Here is an 18,298-nt window from a genome sequence, read left to right as displayed (position 1 = left end):
ATTAGAGGGGTCACCGGCGGGAGGAAGGAGGTCCTGATTCCTCTATATAGATCTTTATATCACTAGAGGGATCACCAGCAGGAGGAAGGAGGTCCTGATTCCTCTATATAGATCTTTATATCACTAGAGGGGTCACCGGCAGGAGGTCCCGATTCATCTTTATAGATCTTTATATTACTAGAGGGATCACCGGCAGGAGGAAGGAGGTCCCGATTCCTCTTTATAGATCTTTATATTACTAGAGGGATCACCAGCAGGAGGAAGGAGGTCCTGATTCCTCTATATTCAGTAGATCTTTATATCACTAGAGGGGTCACCAGCAGGAGGAAGGAGGTCCTGATTCCTCTATATAGATCTTTATATCACTAGAGGGATCACCGGCAGGAGGAAGGAGGTCCTGATTCCTCTATATAGATCTTTATATCACTAGAGGGGTCACCGGCAGGAGGAAGGAGGTCCCGATTCATCTTTATAGATCTTTATATTACTAGAGGGATCACCGGCAGGAGGAAGGAGGTCCCGATTCCTCTTTATAGATCTTTATATTACTAGAGGGATCACCAGCAGGAGGAAGGAGGTCCTGATTCCTCTATATTCAGTAGATCTTTATATCACTAGAGGGGTCACCGGAAGAAGGAAGGAGGTCCTGATTCCTCTATATAGATCTTTATATCACTAGAGGGGTCACCGGCAGGAGGAAGGAGGTCCCGATTCCTCTTTATAGATCTTTATATCACTAGAGGGATCACCGGCAGGAGGAAGGAGGTCCCGATTCCTCTTTATAGATCTTTATATTACTAGAGGGATCACCGGCAGGAGGAAGGAGGTCCTGATTCCTCTATATAGATCTTTATATCACTAGAGGGGTCATCGGCAGGAGGAAGGAGGTCCTGATTCCTCTATATAGATCTTTATATTACTAGAGGAGTCAACGATAGGAGGTCCTAATTCCTCTATATAGATCTTTATATCACTAGAGGGGTCACCGGTAGGAGGAAGGAGGTCCTGATTCCTCTATATAGATCCTATCACTAGAGGGGTCACCGGCAGGAGGAAGGAGGACCTGATTCCCCTATATAGATCTTTATATCACTAGAGGGGTCACCGGCAGGAGGAAGGAGGTCCTGATTCCTCTATATAGATCCTATCACTAGAGGGGTCACCGGCAGGAGGAAGGAGGTCCCGATTCCTCTATATAGATCTTTAGTTAGACCTCATTTAGAGTACTGTGTCCAGTTCTGGAGACCTCACTTACATGAAGATATTGATAGGATAGAACAAGTCCAGAGATGGGGAACAAAAAGGGTGAAATGTCTGAGGGCTAAAACATATCAAGAGTGACTTCAGGAACTTAACATGTACAGTCTGGAGGAAAGAAGGGAAAGGGGAGACTTGACTGAAACCTCTAAATACATCAATGAGGGTGAATAAGGTTCAGGAGGGCAGGATTTTCAACATGAAACCAAAATCAGGAACATGAGGACAGGACCTCCAACTAACTGGAGGAACATTCAAACTAATCTCAGAAAGTATTATTTTACTGACAGAGTAGTCGATGCTTGGAATAAACTGCCAGCATAGACAGTGAGCCAGTCAACAGTAAATAGCTTCAAACATATCTATACAAAAAAGTTAACAAACCAAAAAAAAACATAACCCCCCCCCCCAAAAAAAAATAAAAAAAATAAAATTGAACCGCTCAGTCTTTTTCTGCCGTCACTTTTCTATGTTTCTATGAATATGCTGGTTGGAGAAGCTGTGAAATATTTTCATTATTACAGAACAAGTCCAGCTAAATGGAACTAACTAGTACTGGTGATGATCAGTGTTTTCATTTGCCGTCTCCTCTGCCACCTTCCTTGGTCTTTGAAATCTACATCTCTCCAAATACTAATACCATGAATTGTATAATAATCTGCCTGAGTGAGAAGAGAGCTGACTGTGTGCCAGTGATATTTTCAGGCAATGGCCACTGATAGAAGAATCTTATGGACAGTTGGTGATAAGAAAGGTGATAGTCATGGTGATGTATTTTGGTAATGACCACCTATGGAAGAGGCCAATGGACAGTTGGTGATATGAAGGGTGATGGTCATGAAGATGTATTCTGGCAATGACCACCAATAGAAAAGTCTTATAGAGAGTGGTGATATGGGGGGTGATGATCATGGTGATGTATTCTGGCAATGAGCACCGGTAGAAGAATATTATGGACAGTTGGTGATCGGAGGGTGATGGTCATGGTGATGTATTCTGGCAATGACTACCAATAGAAGCGTCTTATGGACAGTTGGCGATTGGAGGGGGATGGTCATGGTGATGTATTCTGGCAATGACTACCAATAGAAGCGTCTTATGGACAGTTGGCGATTGGAGAGTGATGGTCATGGTGATGTATTCTGGCAATGAGCACCAATAGAAGCGTCTTATGGACAGTTGGTGATAGGAAAGGTGATGGTCATGGTGATGTATTCTGGCAATGACTACCAATGGAAGAGTCTTACGGACAGTTGGTGATACGGAGGGGGATGGTCATGGAGATGGAGGGATGGCTTTAGGTACATACAGTATCTGCACATTTATAAATTGCTCCTTAGCACTTCTACATTCTGTGACAGTTCGGAGATTAGATGTAATTGATAAAAAGACGCTGACAGTTGTGGCACAACAGAGAAATGAGATGGACAATCACTATTTGGAGGCACAACCACACAAAACTACATTTGTCTCTTTGGTCAGAAAAGAGACACAAAGATAAATGTAGACATTCCTACACTCACACTGCACAGGCAGACTGCTGATTTGAGCCTCAGTTGCTTTATAAATGTTCTCACTTTGTTCTCTCCCAACCCTCCCCAGGTTACCTGCTTTCTGAGCGCTCCTCCAGGCAGACTTGGTGTCCTCCTCCATGTTGTCTTTGCTCTCATATGATGTTCTGTGCTCTCTCCGGCTGGAGGGGAAAAGGTAAAGAGAACCGAGAGCTCCTCTGTGGTCAGCCGTGTACGGGGACAGAACAAGAGTGTGACGTCTATTAGAGATGATGGGGATGATTTTCTAAATAAGGAAAGGAAATAAAGAAATACTGGAGGATCACATGAGAGTGCAAACACAACCCCCGCATCTCTCTAGCAGATGTACAGAGATGACCAATGTGTACAGAGCTGTCCTAGTTTGCCGTTTGGGTAGAATATCCAAATAATGCTGCTTGCATTTCATGCATGAAGGTAAAAAACCTTCCCTGTGCAGCAGCCCCCTCAGCACCTCCTAATACTCACCTAAGCCCCCTCTGGATCCAGCTATGTGCACTGGAGTCTCAGCTATCCCTCTCCTCAATCACAGCTAGTGAGCCAATGAGGAGAAAGAGAGACCAAGCCATGGCTCTGTGTGTGAATGGACACATGTAGTAGAGGGTGCCCCCATAGAAAGCTGCTGGCTGTGGGGGCACCCAACAGGAGGGAGGAGCCAGTAGCGCCAGTGGGGGGACCTGAGATAAGGATACTCTCTTCCCTGACGAGCACCCAATCAGCGCTCATTACACTGCAAGGTCTCTTTCCTCCCTGCTAGTTCCTGGGTGCAGTGCTGGAGACAGGAGGGGGTGAGGAGGGGATAAACAGCACGTATTAAATATTAAAAGTTTAAGTAGCCATAAAACCCCTTTTGTTTTCAAAAGCCCCAGACATTCCTGAAAGCACCTCAGATTTAAATACAATTTTAGTTAAGAAAAAAATTATTTTTATCTGGACAAGTAGATTGTCATGAGAGACCACTTGGGACACAAATTTAGTACCTGGACAAGTAGTTTTTTCAAAAATGTCCACACCCCTGAAGGACTAAATTCTATCTTATACAGTATATAGAAGGACATATATCATATAAAGAAGTGGATGGCAGTATATGGGAGTCATTATATAAACATTCCAGTATATGGAGGATACGTGGAAAAATACAAAAACGTGAAATGACTTGTTATGGGTTGTGGCACCCTGTGCTGACATGACAGGGCCATTTACACTGATTAGAGGAACCTGGACATGTATTCCACTGATTATGACCAGAAGGCACCTGGTCCCTTGTTATATGGTCTCTTGGCGTTGTCATCCTTCTAGTGCTGGCATTGGGCAGCATACACATGTAGGCAGGTGGAAGTGAGAGTTTCCCTTTATCTCTAGTCACCCCCCTTAGTAGGTGGGCTGGTAGCCATTGTCCGGTCTTCTCCCTTTATATTTAGTAGGAAGAGTTCAATTCTCTTTCTTTGGATGCCTGCAGCAGTAGAGAAAGATGCCTGGCCAGAGTGAGAGCGCCCCCCCCAACCCTAGAACTTGGGTTAGAGTCCTATGTCCTGGGACGGACTCCAAATGGGACACTCAGTGGGTAGACCACAGCACCCCTCCTGCACCCAGTGTATAGTGGGACTGTTTCTAATTCACATTTTTAACTTTACCCCAGGATTTGGAACTGTTTATTGATGTCCTGCATCTAATACCATCTTTGAATAGTTAATGGAAGAACCCCTGTATTCTGCCAATGTAGGGACTGTTACACATTTGTAGCACCCTCCTAGGTAGATAGGGGGAGCTAGAGTTCTAACTTTCAGTTAGAAGGGTTGAGTAGCAGTCCCGGTGTAATAGTCAGAGGGGTCAAATTTCAGTCAGGAACGAGGCTCTGCAGATCAGCTCTCTGGGATTTCTCCCTGCACTAAAGCTTTGGAGAAAGTTCTAGAAGCAGTGGAAGTGAGTGAGGAGTGGCTGGTTTGCACTCTCAAGGGATCCTGGTCAATCCTCAACAGGAGGCTTGGCTTGGTACCAGGACAGTTCCTAAGAGGAACTGAGCATGCTCAGCTAGAGGAGCAGGAGAGGAGAGAGTTTGGGTGAAATATGAAGAGTTGAGGCTGGAGAGCGGAACCCTGGGAGGGAACCCAATGGAGAGGAGCTCACCTCCAGGCAGGGATGTTGTAAAGGAGGAAAACTCAGCACCTTGTTTGCTCCAGAGAGAGGACCACCTGTGCAGCGGGGAAGGAGCCACCAACCCATCAGTTCACAGACAGAGGACTGAGTGAGTAGACCTGCACCCCCTGGGCCAGAAACGGGAAGGTGCACTTCAGTGGGAAGCTGGTTAAGCTTACTGTTGGTCATTTAAAGTGAGAGGCATTGGATCCCCTGACCAGGGATTCCTTCAGGCAGTCATATTAGGAGAATCTGGGGTCTGGGGTGGTACTACAGGAGATGCTGGCTAACTCTCCAAGAAGAACATTTTTGTCTAAAGATTTGTACATAGTTCCAGGACGTTGTCCTCAGTTACTAAACTCTTGGGCATCCCATACACCCCTTACCCTATCCATGTTCAATTCCACTAATAAAATCCCTAAAAAACAAGCTCAAGGACTGTTTGCTGTCTCCTGGATGCAAGTCTGAGTGAAGGAAATGCCTGTTGCCTGGCTGTGCAGGACTATAAACGGACCCAAAACGTCAGCAACTCCTAAGGGGGTAGTGCTACACATTTAAATACTTTTAAAAGTTTCAAGCAATGGACCAACTTGTTTTGTTCTTGACTCAGTTGGGGACCAGTATCTGACGCCGTGTACCATATGTAGTTACTGTCCTGCAGGGTGTGTGAAGAAGAACACATTCAGTTGAGTGGGGTCCTGGTAATTGTGAAGTGTTTGATGCAACCTGGTCGGTCTCAGAGCTGTTGGTGGTTGGACAGGTGGTGGTCGGAGAAACAGAGCCAACCCCCTGGCAGTGAGAGATGGCCCCATCAGGTGGCACGCACCAGGTGACATGGGCCTTGAGTGTTTGAATGGACTTTGGAAGCTGTGTCCTGGACCATGAGAGTATCACAGGCCTGTGTAAATGTGAGCTCTAGGTGAGAAGGGGCTAAGTAGTGGCTACCAGGGGATGAGAAGAGGCTGTGTGTGGCCTGTGGCATCAGCACACCTGTACAAGTGAGAGCTTGGCAGAAGGAAGGTTCATGCGCCTGAGGCTCTGTGTTATGGGTGGCCTGCTCTCCTGCATGTTGCCCCCTTGTGTGTATAGTACACAGGGTGATCCCACCCACATACAGCTCTGTGCTCAATCCCACCAGCATTTTCCGGGAGTCATGGCATCAAAAATCCCAAACTTAGAAGAAGACATGATGAAGATATCACTGCTGGTGAGAGAGCTGGTGAACTCCACTGTCACAGTATAGCCTGCAGTTCCTGCCAGTGTAATTCTCACCACCTTGCTGCAGTACTTCTTCTAGACCTGATGATTTTCCCATGTGCTGCCGGCTTCTGTGCTCACCTATGGGCACCACCTGCTATTCTGTGGGTTTATATTTCCATTTCCTTCTATCACTTCCTGGCCCACCTCCCAATTTGCTTCCCTATATAAGACATGCTCAGTAGAGCCCGCATTGCCTGAGCAATTCCCTGTTTTCCTTGGAATGCTATTTTGCCTGGCATTACTTGTATTCAGTGTCAGACTTCCCTCGTACCATTTCTGGCTTCGTCCACCATTATTGCTTGCTTGCTACCTGCCCTGACCTTGGCTTGTTTCCTGGTTTTCCCTTCAGTCTCCTGCAGTTGTACTCTGCACATGCTGGGGGTCTCTACATACTCAGCTGGGTGTACTTGGGGTCCGCGACCTGGCTACAGCTTGCTACAAGTCCATCCCTGACATCAGGGGCCCTGGTGAAGAAGCAGGCTGGGCCTTAGACTCGAGTTGATGTTCTACAAGGGCTCACAACCACAGAAACCTGACAGCCACATCCCTGGAATGGAGGGGAGTATAGTTCCACTTCAACAACCCACTGCAATGTTTTGATTCCCCTGTGCGTATATAAGGAAAGCTGAATTCTCTGTTGACGGCACGAAGGCCGCTATTTAAAAAGGGAGACGGGTATTGAAATTAGGGAGGACCCCACACAGTTCTTTTTGTGTGCGCTTCTCCTTGACATCCATACATATTGGCATTAAAATGGACAGAAATTATTTCAAGAATCTTTTCCCCTGGTATTTGGTTTCAAATTCAAGTTTGCAATTTTCAGATTTTTTGGCCGTGTTCACCAAATCTGCTCTCCAGGCAGATACACCCATCACTATTCCCCTCTCCTCCCCTCCTATTGCCTCTCTACTCCCCATTCCTTTCCTCCTTCCCCCATATCCCTCCCTTCTGTGTCATGGCCTACCCATACTTTCCCCATCTTATCCCTTCCCCTAATTTTTCCTTCATAACTCTTTGGTCTTCACACCTCCCCTCTCCTATCCCCCCCTCTTCCTCTCTTATCTCCACCCCCCCCCCCGGAGACACACAGAATATATATAACTCTCTTATATTTCACCATTAAACTATCACCTTTGCAGTCTGACCAGAGATGTAAAATTTATGAAAATTTTGAACCATGTTAAAAAGAAACACATTTTTTTCCAGAAAAAAAAGTTAAAATGTTTGGAAAAATTGAAGAAAAAAATTCAGTTTGGAGTAGTTTTATAAATTGAAAGACATTTTGTCACACTGGGAAGTTGAAATGTGATGGATATAAAAGTACGGCTTCTTCAGTGAATAAACTAAACTTGCTTTTTAAAATTTGTGATGATCCAGAAGCAGCATGTCAGGGCTCCGGGTATGACCAGAGGTGTGTGGACTGACACAGGGAAACGCAGGCTTCAGGTATAGAGTAAGCAAGACAATTTATTAAAGACTAAACAACACAAACGCAGTGAAAGGTAAACATAACACAGTGCAAACAACCCAACCTCCAACAGATAACCATATATACAAATCAAACGTAGTCGGGCAGGTCGCGTCGGTAGCAAACGGGCAAACAGGGTACCAGGAGGGAGCGGAAGAGTGGTCAGGAATAGCCGAGGTCAGGACAGGCAGAGTTCATTCAGAGTCAGGTCAAAGCAGAGTCAGGATCAAGCAGAGTCAGGATCAGGCAGGAAGCAGACAGGATGCAGGTACAGGGGCTCATGGGAAACATACACCAAGGCCTGACTGCAGGCCTGGCCATTCCTTAAATACACCTCCTGCAATCAGCTTCAGGTGATGGCTTGATTGCAGGAGTGAGCTTCTGGCTGCTGAGAGCACCCACTAGCCAGCCCTGGTACTGCATCCCACACGGCAGGTGAGTCCCACCACCAGTGGTGAATCCATTCCTGACACAGCAGAAATAGTGTTTCTGGAAGGATTCGTCTGAAGGGAAAAGCTCCTCCCACTTTCATTATGATTCTCATCATTTCATTCTATCAGGTATTTCTAATGTCTTCTGGCATGCCGGGATGTGTTTTGTCATCTTTGTAGCATTTGGAAAATAATATTTCTTTTCACAAAATTTTCACATTGCAGCTTTGCTCTCAGCAGACACTGCACTGTGGAAATGTTCCCAAACTCTAGATGTTGGTGTCACCATTTTACTGAGAGGAGGAAAGGAAAAAAAACTACTTACTGAGCAGACTATAGGGAGACATTATGCAGTGATGGTGGAGAACATTAATAGGAATCATTTAAAGGTTAAAAAGATAAACAAATTTGTCAGACGAATGTACCCTCCTACCTGTCAATGAAGGCCTGAAAGGAGGACAGAAACTATCATCTACTGTTTCCCAACAATCACCCAACTGTAGGAGATACAAGACGGTGCCCATGAGAAATCTAAACTGGAGCTTTTCCTCTGCAGTGCCCGCTAGTGGCAGAAATGCACATTTCTCTTGTTTGAGAACTGCATTGAGAAGTACAGTGTTACTTGGATTGTATTCCAGGATTTGCGTGTCTTCAGCTTAGAGAACTTGCAAAATTTTAAACCTTTACATAAACTATCAGAAATATTTAATTAAGGTCTTTATGTAGTTTAAATATCATGTCAGAGATATATTATTAATCATTGTAAAATAATATATTTCACACTCCTTTTTTTCCAGGAAAACAAAACTGGGATTTGGAAAAAAAAAGAAAAAAAAGCTTTTTTCCCCCTACTTTTCTATTCTTTTCAATGCCATCCCATCTGTAAGTCTGACATGTTCTTAGTGTACAACCAGGCTTTTGCCTTTGCATGTGGTATGAGTTATTACACCTTTCAGAGTGTTGAAGATTGAAATACATACATTTGTCTCTGAGGTTAGGGGAGACTTTACTCCTTGTCTGTGCTAATCTGGGATGTAGACACACCATCTGGTGTCCAGTGGGGAACACACAGGATCTAAATGACCCCCATAAGGAGGATATACAGAATATACATTTGGCCTCCCTTTGACACTTTATTACAGTCTGTCATAGCAGGTTTGCTACTATTTGTAACATTTTATGAATACATGATTCAGGCATATTCAGTCTTGGTTGGATTACGACACAATCCTTCCATTCTTCTCACTTTCCCTTCTCTAACCTCCTGTCCTTTCCTTCCCTGAACCCTTGTTTCCTCTCCTTTCCTTTCTTCAATCCTTATTTCACTTCTCCTTCTCTAACTTCCTCTCTTGAACAGAGGCGTATTTACCAGAAGGCAAACAAGGCATTTGCCAAGGGTGGCATTTTTTAGGGGAGGAGCATTGCCTCCTGGAAGAAAGGACATATGCAACGTGGGGACCAGGTCAGATCTGAGAGAGGCTACTGGCTACTTGATGGTGTATGAAGAGCCCGACTGTCATTCACAGGGATGTCCAGAGCTGTAAAGGTCTCTCTGCTGCTGGAAGGGGGGGTGTGAGTGAAAGTCTCCCTCGGGTGGGGCAGATGGTAGGGCAAGGGTGTTGTTGGTGACTTTAAGGCTCTCTCCGCTGGGGGGGTCTGGTTTTGGTTGGTGTCAGGCTAGGACAGCACAAAACCTAAATACACCACTGCTCTTAAACCCTTTACTATCCCCCCCCCCCTTCTAAAAAGCTTCATTGCAGTGTAACCTACTATGAACACTCTTCAGAAGAGACATCTGAGGACGGTGCAAGAAAAGTCTCCTCATCCTTTAATGTCACAAGACACAGTACATCAGTACACACATATTGGTACCAAACGTTTTATTAGCTGAGAAATACAGAAATCAACACAAAACAGAAAATACAACTATGACTCCATCTGTACTTTATATACAATTCAGGATTATTGTACAGAGAACAAAACATTCACACAATGTCTTTCCCACAGATAAAGTTCAGTTCAGTATAACAGATCTCCAGTGTCAGACGTGATCCCAGCTTGGCACATGTTCCAATCCCTTCGGTGACATTTCTAGATAGGAGATGAATGTGAGAGAATGTACACAGTGATTGAGGATGAGCAGTAAGAAGATGGGGGTACAGAGGAGACCATGGAGTAAAACACGTACAGAGACCTCTACATATGTAGTTGGGTTGGTGCACACACCGGCTGTCACACTCCAGTGTCTGGTGATGAGGAACCATAGAGGACACTGCATAGATATAACACGTCCAGTCCTATACAAGTGAATGGGGTCAAGGGGGGTATCAGAGGGGTCACTCGGGCCCATGAGGGACCCACTGAGAGAAGGGAGAGAGTGAGAATTGTCTTAGAATCTATAAGAGATTGGTCAGCATGGGGTGTCAGAGAAGATCTGTCATAGCCGTGGGCTGCTGATTAATGACACCACTTATTTGTACTTATTTATAGAATTCTCAATGGCTGTCAGAGTTCTGTAGAGGGAAATGAACTGTCCTGTCACCCATTCAGAGTGTGAGCCAATCATTGTGGAGGCAGAGAACCCCAACCCTGTGATACTTACTCTGGGCTTCCATCTGTCCATTTTCCTGTCCACACTCCACCTTGGGTGGAATAATGGAATATTCCAACCCAGAACTCCTTTCCTGTGATGGTCACCAGTCTCTGGAGAACACAATACACAGCAGATTATTCCCATCATCTACCTGGATGTCTCCTAAGTAGTACCAGCTTCTCTCCACCCCCCATCCCATCGGTGACCCCGACACTGACCTGTATGGTCTTCCCCTTCACAAGGGCAAGACTGGAATCACGTTCTGCACAGTCATTGATGCTCTCTGAATGGGATTTCTTCTTCTCAGAGAAGAAATAACACATATTATTGGTAGGAATCCAAAGATCTGGACATCTAGGAGACCGTCCTGTAATATGGAATAATAGAGACAGTCAGTAATGATGGAGAGACGGCCGGACACAGGAGAGACAGTCCCGTAATATGGAATAATAGAGACAGTCAGTAATGATGGAGAGACAGCCGGTCACAGGAGAGACAGTCCCGTAATATAGAATGATAGACAGTCAGTAATGATGGAGAGACAGCCGGACACAGGAGAGACCGTCCTGTAATATGGAATAATAGAGACAGTAAGTGATGATGAAGAGACAGCCGGACACAGGAGAGACTGTCCTGTAATGTGGAATGATAAAGACAGTGAGTAAAGATGGAGAGACAGCCGGACACAGGAGAGACTGTCCTGTAATGTGGAATAATAGAGACAGTCAGTAATGATGGAGAGACAGCCGGACACAGGAGAGACCATCCTGTAATATGGAATAATAGAGACAGTCAGTAATGATGAAGAGAAAGCCAGACACAGGAGAGACCGTCCTGTAATATGGAATAATAGAGACAGTCAGTAATGATGGAGAAACAGCCGGACACAGGAGAAACCATCCTGTAATATGGAATAATAGAGACAGTCAGTAATGATGGAGAGACAGCCGGACACAGGAGAGACCGTCCTGTAATATGGAATAATAGAGACAGTCAGTAATGATGGAGAGACAGCTGGACACAGGAGAGTCTATTCCATAATATGGAATGATAGACAGTCAGTAATGATGAAGAGACAACCGGACACAGGAGAGACCGTCCTGTAATATGGAATAACAGAAACAGTCAGTAATGATGGAGAGACAGCCGGACACAGGAGAGACCGTCCCGTAATATGGAATAACAGAAACAGTCAGTAATGATGGAGAGACAGCCGGACACAGGAGAGACCGTCCTGTAATATGGAATAATAGAGACAGTCAGTAATGATGGAGAGACAGCCGGACACTATTTATGGTATTTCCTGAGTGGATGTAAAGTCGTTCCATGAAAACAATGGAATGATGGGAAATGTTGGGTTTTCTACTTAGGATTCCTAGAATAGAACGCTCCATCTAGAAGACGGACTCGGTATTCCTAGAATAGAACGCTCCATCTAGAAGCCGGACTTGGTATTCCTAGAATAGAACGCTCCATCTAGAAGCCGGACTCGGGATTCCAAGAATAGAACGCTCCATCTAGAAGCCGGACTCGGGATTCCTAGAATAGAACACTCCATCTAGAAGCCGGACTCGGGATTCCTAGAATAGAACGCTCCATCTAGAAGCCGGACTCAGGATTCCTAGAACAAAACACTCCATCTAGACTCGGGATTTTCTGCTTTCATTCCAGGAAACCTTCCAGCCAACACAGGAAATCATCTCCTAGCATTCCTGGATTCTTCCTCCTCCACTTACACAGAACTGATGTAGATTCGCTCTCATTGGGCGATGTGTCATGGACATTCGGTATAAATACCCCCCTGTGTGTTGCCGGTTCCGGTCGCTCGGATCACTTCTGCCATCACATGACACGGCTTTACCTTTTGTCTTCATTTGGAAAGTGAAGGGAAAGCATTGACTATTGGTCTGTCCCAGGCTGCTGACAGTCATGTGATTGGCTTACTGTACCAATCAATGACAGAGGAGAAGTGTACAGCCCTGGTATGATTATGCCCCTCCCCCGAGGAACACACCTTTTTATAATAAATTGTGGTTGTTCATTTTATCTTTCATAAGTTATGATTTAATTTCAAAACCAATAACCGCTTTAGGACCCCCCCATAGCAGATATACCACTACAGGGTGGCCTTCCTGTACAAAATCATACATATAAACGCAAATATGCGCCTTCGCCTAGGAGGGGGCGTGTACGTGTGTCAAGGGAGGGCCACTTCACCTGTGATTACTCACAGCTGAAGCCGATCAGAGGGTGCTAAGCAGTGGATGTCTTCCAGCACCCACCAATCATCGGGCAGAGACACAGGTCGGAGCTCTGCCTATATGAACAAGGCAGAGCTCCCTTCTGACAGGAGGGAAGTGACGGATCGTGTGTCCCTGCAAAGCCAGGAATCAGATCCATCACTTCTCTTAGAAAAAGCAGCACACAGTGTACACAGGGTCTGACCCCGGCTTGGCTAGTAGATGTTCTCACCTGCTCTCCTGATCTGACCTCAGCTTGGCTAATGGATGTTCTCACCTGCTCTCCTGATCTGACCCCGGCTTGGCTAGTAGATGTTCTCACCTGCTCTCCTGATCTGACCCCGGCTTGGCTAGTAGATGTTCTCACCTGCTCTCCTGATCTGACCCCGGCTTGGCTAGTAGATGTTCTCACCTGCTTTCCTGATCTAACCTCAGCTTGGCTAATAGATCTTCTCACCTTTTCCCCTGATCTGACTCCGGCTTGGCTAATAGATGTTCACACCTGACTCCTGATCTGACCTCAGCTTGGCTAACGGATATTCTCACCTGTATGAACCAATCAATATACGCTTATTGGAATTTTTTTTTACCAAAAATATGGAGCAGAATATATTTTGGCCTAAATTTATGAAGAAATTGTATTTTCTAATTTTTTTTGTATTTGATACTTTAAAAAAAAGTCTGTTTATAGCGCAAACATAAAAAAAAAATCAAATTCCACCAAAAGAAAGCTCTATTTGTTGGGGAAAAAAATGACAGTGTCAGTTTATGTACAGCGTTGCATGACCGTGCAATTGTCAGCTAAAGTAAGGCAGCGCCGTATCGAAAAAAAAAAAAATGGCCTGGCCCGGACGGGGGGGGGGGGGGGGGGGTAAATCTTCTGGAGGACAAGGGGGCAATTCATGTAAAGATCTTAGACTTGTCCTACTGTGATATTTATTATCATATATGATGTGCTATGGATTCGGTGCCCTTCCCCTGTACGACCCCCACATTGAGAAGACAAAGAACGAGGCAGGTCCACACATCACCTGATGATCCTGATGATTCTGATGATCCTGATGTTGCACCGACTTCTCTACCTGGAAATTGAAGCAGACACGTAAAGGATAGGTCCACCTTTTATAACATGTTACATGCTACACCCATATTCAGGGAGTAATATGTTGTGAAATGCCTGCCCCCGCTCCTTTCCATCCCCCATTAGCTGGTATGATTTTACTTTGCAGGAGGATTTTTTTTTTTTAAATTGTTGAACGTTTACTACGGATTGAAGCATTAGTCAAGGAAAATTAGCAGCCGGGATGTATATAATGTTCCCTGTTATGTGCTGAGCTGTGTAAGATGGGTGGCCTGAGCTGGGATGTTGGCCCCGTCTGTCTTCATTTGTAATTCAGCAAGGATACACCAGTGTATCTGTGTGCTCATATATCATACAGGCAAGCAGATACAGAGCCTTGAAAAAGTCGTCCTCCCACATGAAAGGTTCCCCATGTTGTCATGTTACAACCAACACCATCAATGTATTTTATTGGGATTGGATGTGATGGACCGACACAAAGTGGCACATAATTGTGAAGTGGAAGGAAAATGAGAAATGGTTTCCAACATTTGTGACCAATAAATCTGTGAGAAGTGTGGCGGCATTTGTATTCAGCCCCCTCTACTCTGATACCCCTAACTAAAATCTAGTGGAACCAATTGCCTTCAAAAGTCACCTAATTATTAAATAGAGTCCCCCTGTGTGTCATGTGATCTCAGTATAAATCCAGCTGTTCTGTGAAGCCCTCAGAGGTTTGTTAGAGAACATTAGTGAACAAACAGCATCATGAAGGCCAAGGAACACACCAGACAGGCCAGGGATAAAGTTGTGGAGATGTGTAATGTAGGATTAGGTTATAAACAAATCTCCCAAGCTCTGAACATCTCACGGAGCACTGTGTTCAATCCATTATCATCCGAAAATGGAAAGATTACGGCACAGCTGCCAACCTACCAAGACATGGCCGTCCACCTAAACTGACCGGCCGGGCAAGGAGAGCATTCATCAGAGAAGCAGCCAAGAGGCCCATGGGAACTGTGGAGGAGCTGCAGAGATCCACAGCTCAGGGGGGTAATCTGTCCTCAGGACAACTATTACTCGTCACTCCACAAATCTGGCCTTTATGGAAGAGTGACAAGAAGGAAGCCATTGTTGGAGGAAAGCCATAAGTCCAGTTTGCAGTTTGTGAGAAGCCATGTGGGGGACACAGCAAACATGTGGAAGAAGGGGCTCTGGTCAGAGGAGACCAAAATGGGACTTTTTGGCCTAAAAGCAAAATGCTATGTGTGGTAGAAAACTAACACTGCACATCACCCTGAGCACACCATCCCCACTGTGAAACATGGTGGTGACAGCATCACGTGGTGCCTTTCTTCAGCAGAGACAGGGAAGCTGGTCAGAGTTGATGGGAAGATGGATGGAGCCAAATACAGGGCAATCTTAGAAGAAAACCTGTTAGAGTCTGCAGAAGACTTGAGACCGGAGCGGAGCTTTCCCTTCCAGCAGGACAACGACCCGAAACATCCAGCCAGAGCTACAATGGAATGGTTCCGATCAAAGCATCTTCATGCGTTAGAATGGCCCAGTCACAGTCCAGACCCAAATCCAATGGAGAATCTGTGGCCGGACCTGAAAATTGCTGTTCCCAGATGTTCTTCATCCAATCTGACAGCTTGAGGGATTCTGCAAAGAAGAATGGGCCGAAATGTCCCTCTCTAGATGTGCAAAGAGACATCCCCAAAAAGACTTGCAGCTGGAACTGCAGCCAAAGGGGGTCCTACAAAGTATTGACTCTGGGGGGCCGAATACAAATGTCACCTCACTTTTCACAGATTTATTGGTCACAAATGTTGGAAACCATTTCTCATTTTCCTTCCACTTCACAATTATGTGCCACTTTGTGTCGGTCCATCACATCCAATCCCAATAAATACATTGTAACATGACAACATGGGGGGGGGGGGATACATTGTAACATGACAACATGGGGGGAATACATTGTAACATGACAACATGGGGGGGATACATTGTAACATGACAACATGGGGGGGATACATTGTAACATGACAACATGGGGGACATTTCGGGGGGGGGAATACATTGTAACATGACAACATGGGGGACATTTCAGGGGGAGGGGGAATACATTGTAACATGACAACATGGGGGACATTTCAGGGGGAGGGGGGATACACTGTAACATGACAACATGGGGGACATTTCAGGGGGGGGGGGATACACTGTAACATGACAACATGGGGGACATTTCAGGGGGAGGGGAATACATTGTAACATGACAACATGGGGGACATTTCAGGGGGAGGGGAATACATTGTAACATGACAACATGGGGGACATTTCAGGGGGGAGGGGGAATACATTGTAACATGACAACATGGTGGACATTTCAGGGGGGAGGGGAATACATTGCAACATGACAACATGGGGGACATTTCAGGGGGGAGGGGAATACATTGTAACATGACAACATGGGGGACATTTCGGGAGGGGGGATACATTGTAACATGACAACATGGGGGACATTTCAGGGGGGGGGATACATTGTAACATGACAACATGGGGGACATTTCAGGGGGGGGGGATATTGTAACATGACAACATGGGGGACATTTTGGGGGGGATACATTGTAACATGACAACATTGGGGACATTTCAGGGGGGAGGGGGATACATTGTAACATGACAACATGGGGGACATTTCAGGGGGGAGGGGGATACATTGTAACATGACAACATGGGGGACATTTCAGGGGGGAGGGGAATACATTGTAACATGACAACATGGGGGACATTTCAGGGGTAGGAAGACTTCTTCAAGGCACTGTACTTGTCATTCACACCTGAGCATGTCATGACTGCGTGCAGAATCACACTTTTACGTAATGCACATAAATAATATACATGTCACACGTGTGTTTCCATTCATTGTTAATGGCACCCCAAATGCGCCAAGTAGACGCACATTTTTCCACCATGAAAGCACTCAGCAAATACATTACAATGCATGGTTGTAACATGTGTGAAGTGTAACTCTCACAAATCTACATGAGCTACTTTGGCGCGTTTGTGTCATCCATAGGGCAGCCTTTGAAATCAATGACCTGCCATATACATGTGACAAATAACACGCACACTGACACCCAACAACACGGAGCGATTTCACACTCAATACACAGGAGGGGCAACTGAAGATTCATTGTTTATACAAATGTTAAAACTCCTAACTTGTTCCTCCCATCACATGAAACACTAAACTGCGATCAAGTCAGAAATAAATATGGAGGAGTACGGAGGAGTACGGAGGAGTACGGAGGAGTACGGAGGAGTCCTGTCAGTCATTTGTTTGATGATAAAATGCGATATTGAAAAAAAAAACACAAAAACAAGTCAGAAATAAATATGGAGGAGTACGGAGGAGTACGGAGGAGTACGGATGAGTACGGAGGAGTCCTGTCAGTCATTTGTTTGATGATAAAATGCGATATTGAATAAAAACCACAAAAACAAGTCAGAAATAACTCTGCAATCAAACCCATGAAGCTTCCAATGGGGAAGATTCACTAACACTGGAAAGTGGAGTACAAAGAATCTTTTGCACCTGTGCATAGTAACCAATCAGCTTGCAGGTTTTATTTTCAAAGCTTAATTGAAAAATGTGAAGTTAGAAGCTGATTGGTTCCTCTGCAAGTAGTATGTAAATCTCCCCCAATGTGTGGCAGCGGTCCCAACCACAACCCCACAGAGGGTTCCTTTTCTTTCTATGTATAGTACATCCTCCTCACCTACATATCAATTATGTAAACTTTAGGAAATGATCGGATAGGAATCTCAATGACTCGGGTTGTACGTTGATAATTCTCCACTAAAGATGTTCCTTTGATATATTTTCTCCAATAGCAAGTTTAGAAAACAAGTTCTCCTCACAGACTTGTGTGACAGTTGTAAAAGCATTGCGCCAATCTCCAGTACAAGTCCTGGCCAGGTACATGGATTGGTCCACGCTGCACGACTTTAAGAATCCCAACAAGACACTTTAGTATGTACAATCAGCCCCACCCCTGAGGAATCTTTTACCTGATAATCGGAGTGATATCAGCAGTGACTGCAGAGTGGCACATGTCAACAGCAACACCATGAGCAGTGCAGGAACCAGACAACCACAGCGGGGTGCTCCATGGACCACATGCTTTCTTCTTGATGATGTGATGACCTCATGCTGAGAGCTGAACGTTTTAGGAATATCTCTGGACGATGCCGGGGCCACATTGTCATACTCAGAAGAATCCAGGACCACATTCTC

This window comes from Staurois parvus, unplaced genomic scaffold, assembly GCF_062004578.1.
Source record: "Staurois parvus isolate SC_StPar_1 unplaced genomic scaffold, SC_StPar_1.0 ptg000926l, whole genome shotgun sequence".
NCBI classification, from domain to species: domain Eukaryota; kingdom Metazoa; phylum Chordata; class Amphibia; order Anura; family Ranidae; genus Staurois; species Staurois parvus.
This window is presented reverse-complemented; position numbering follows the sequence as displayed.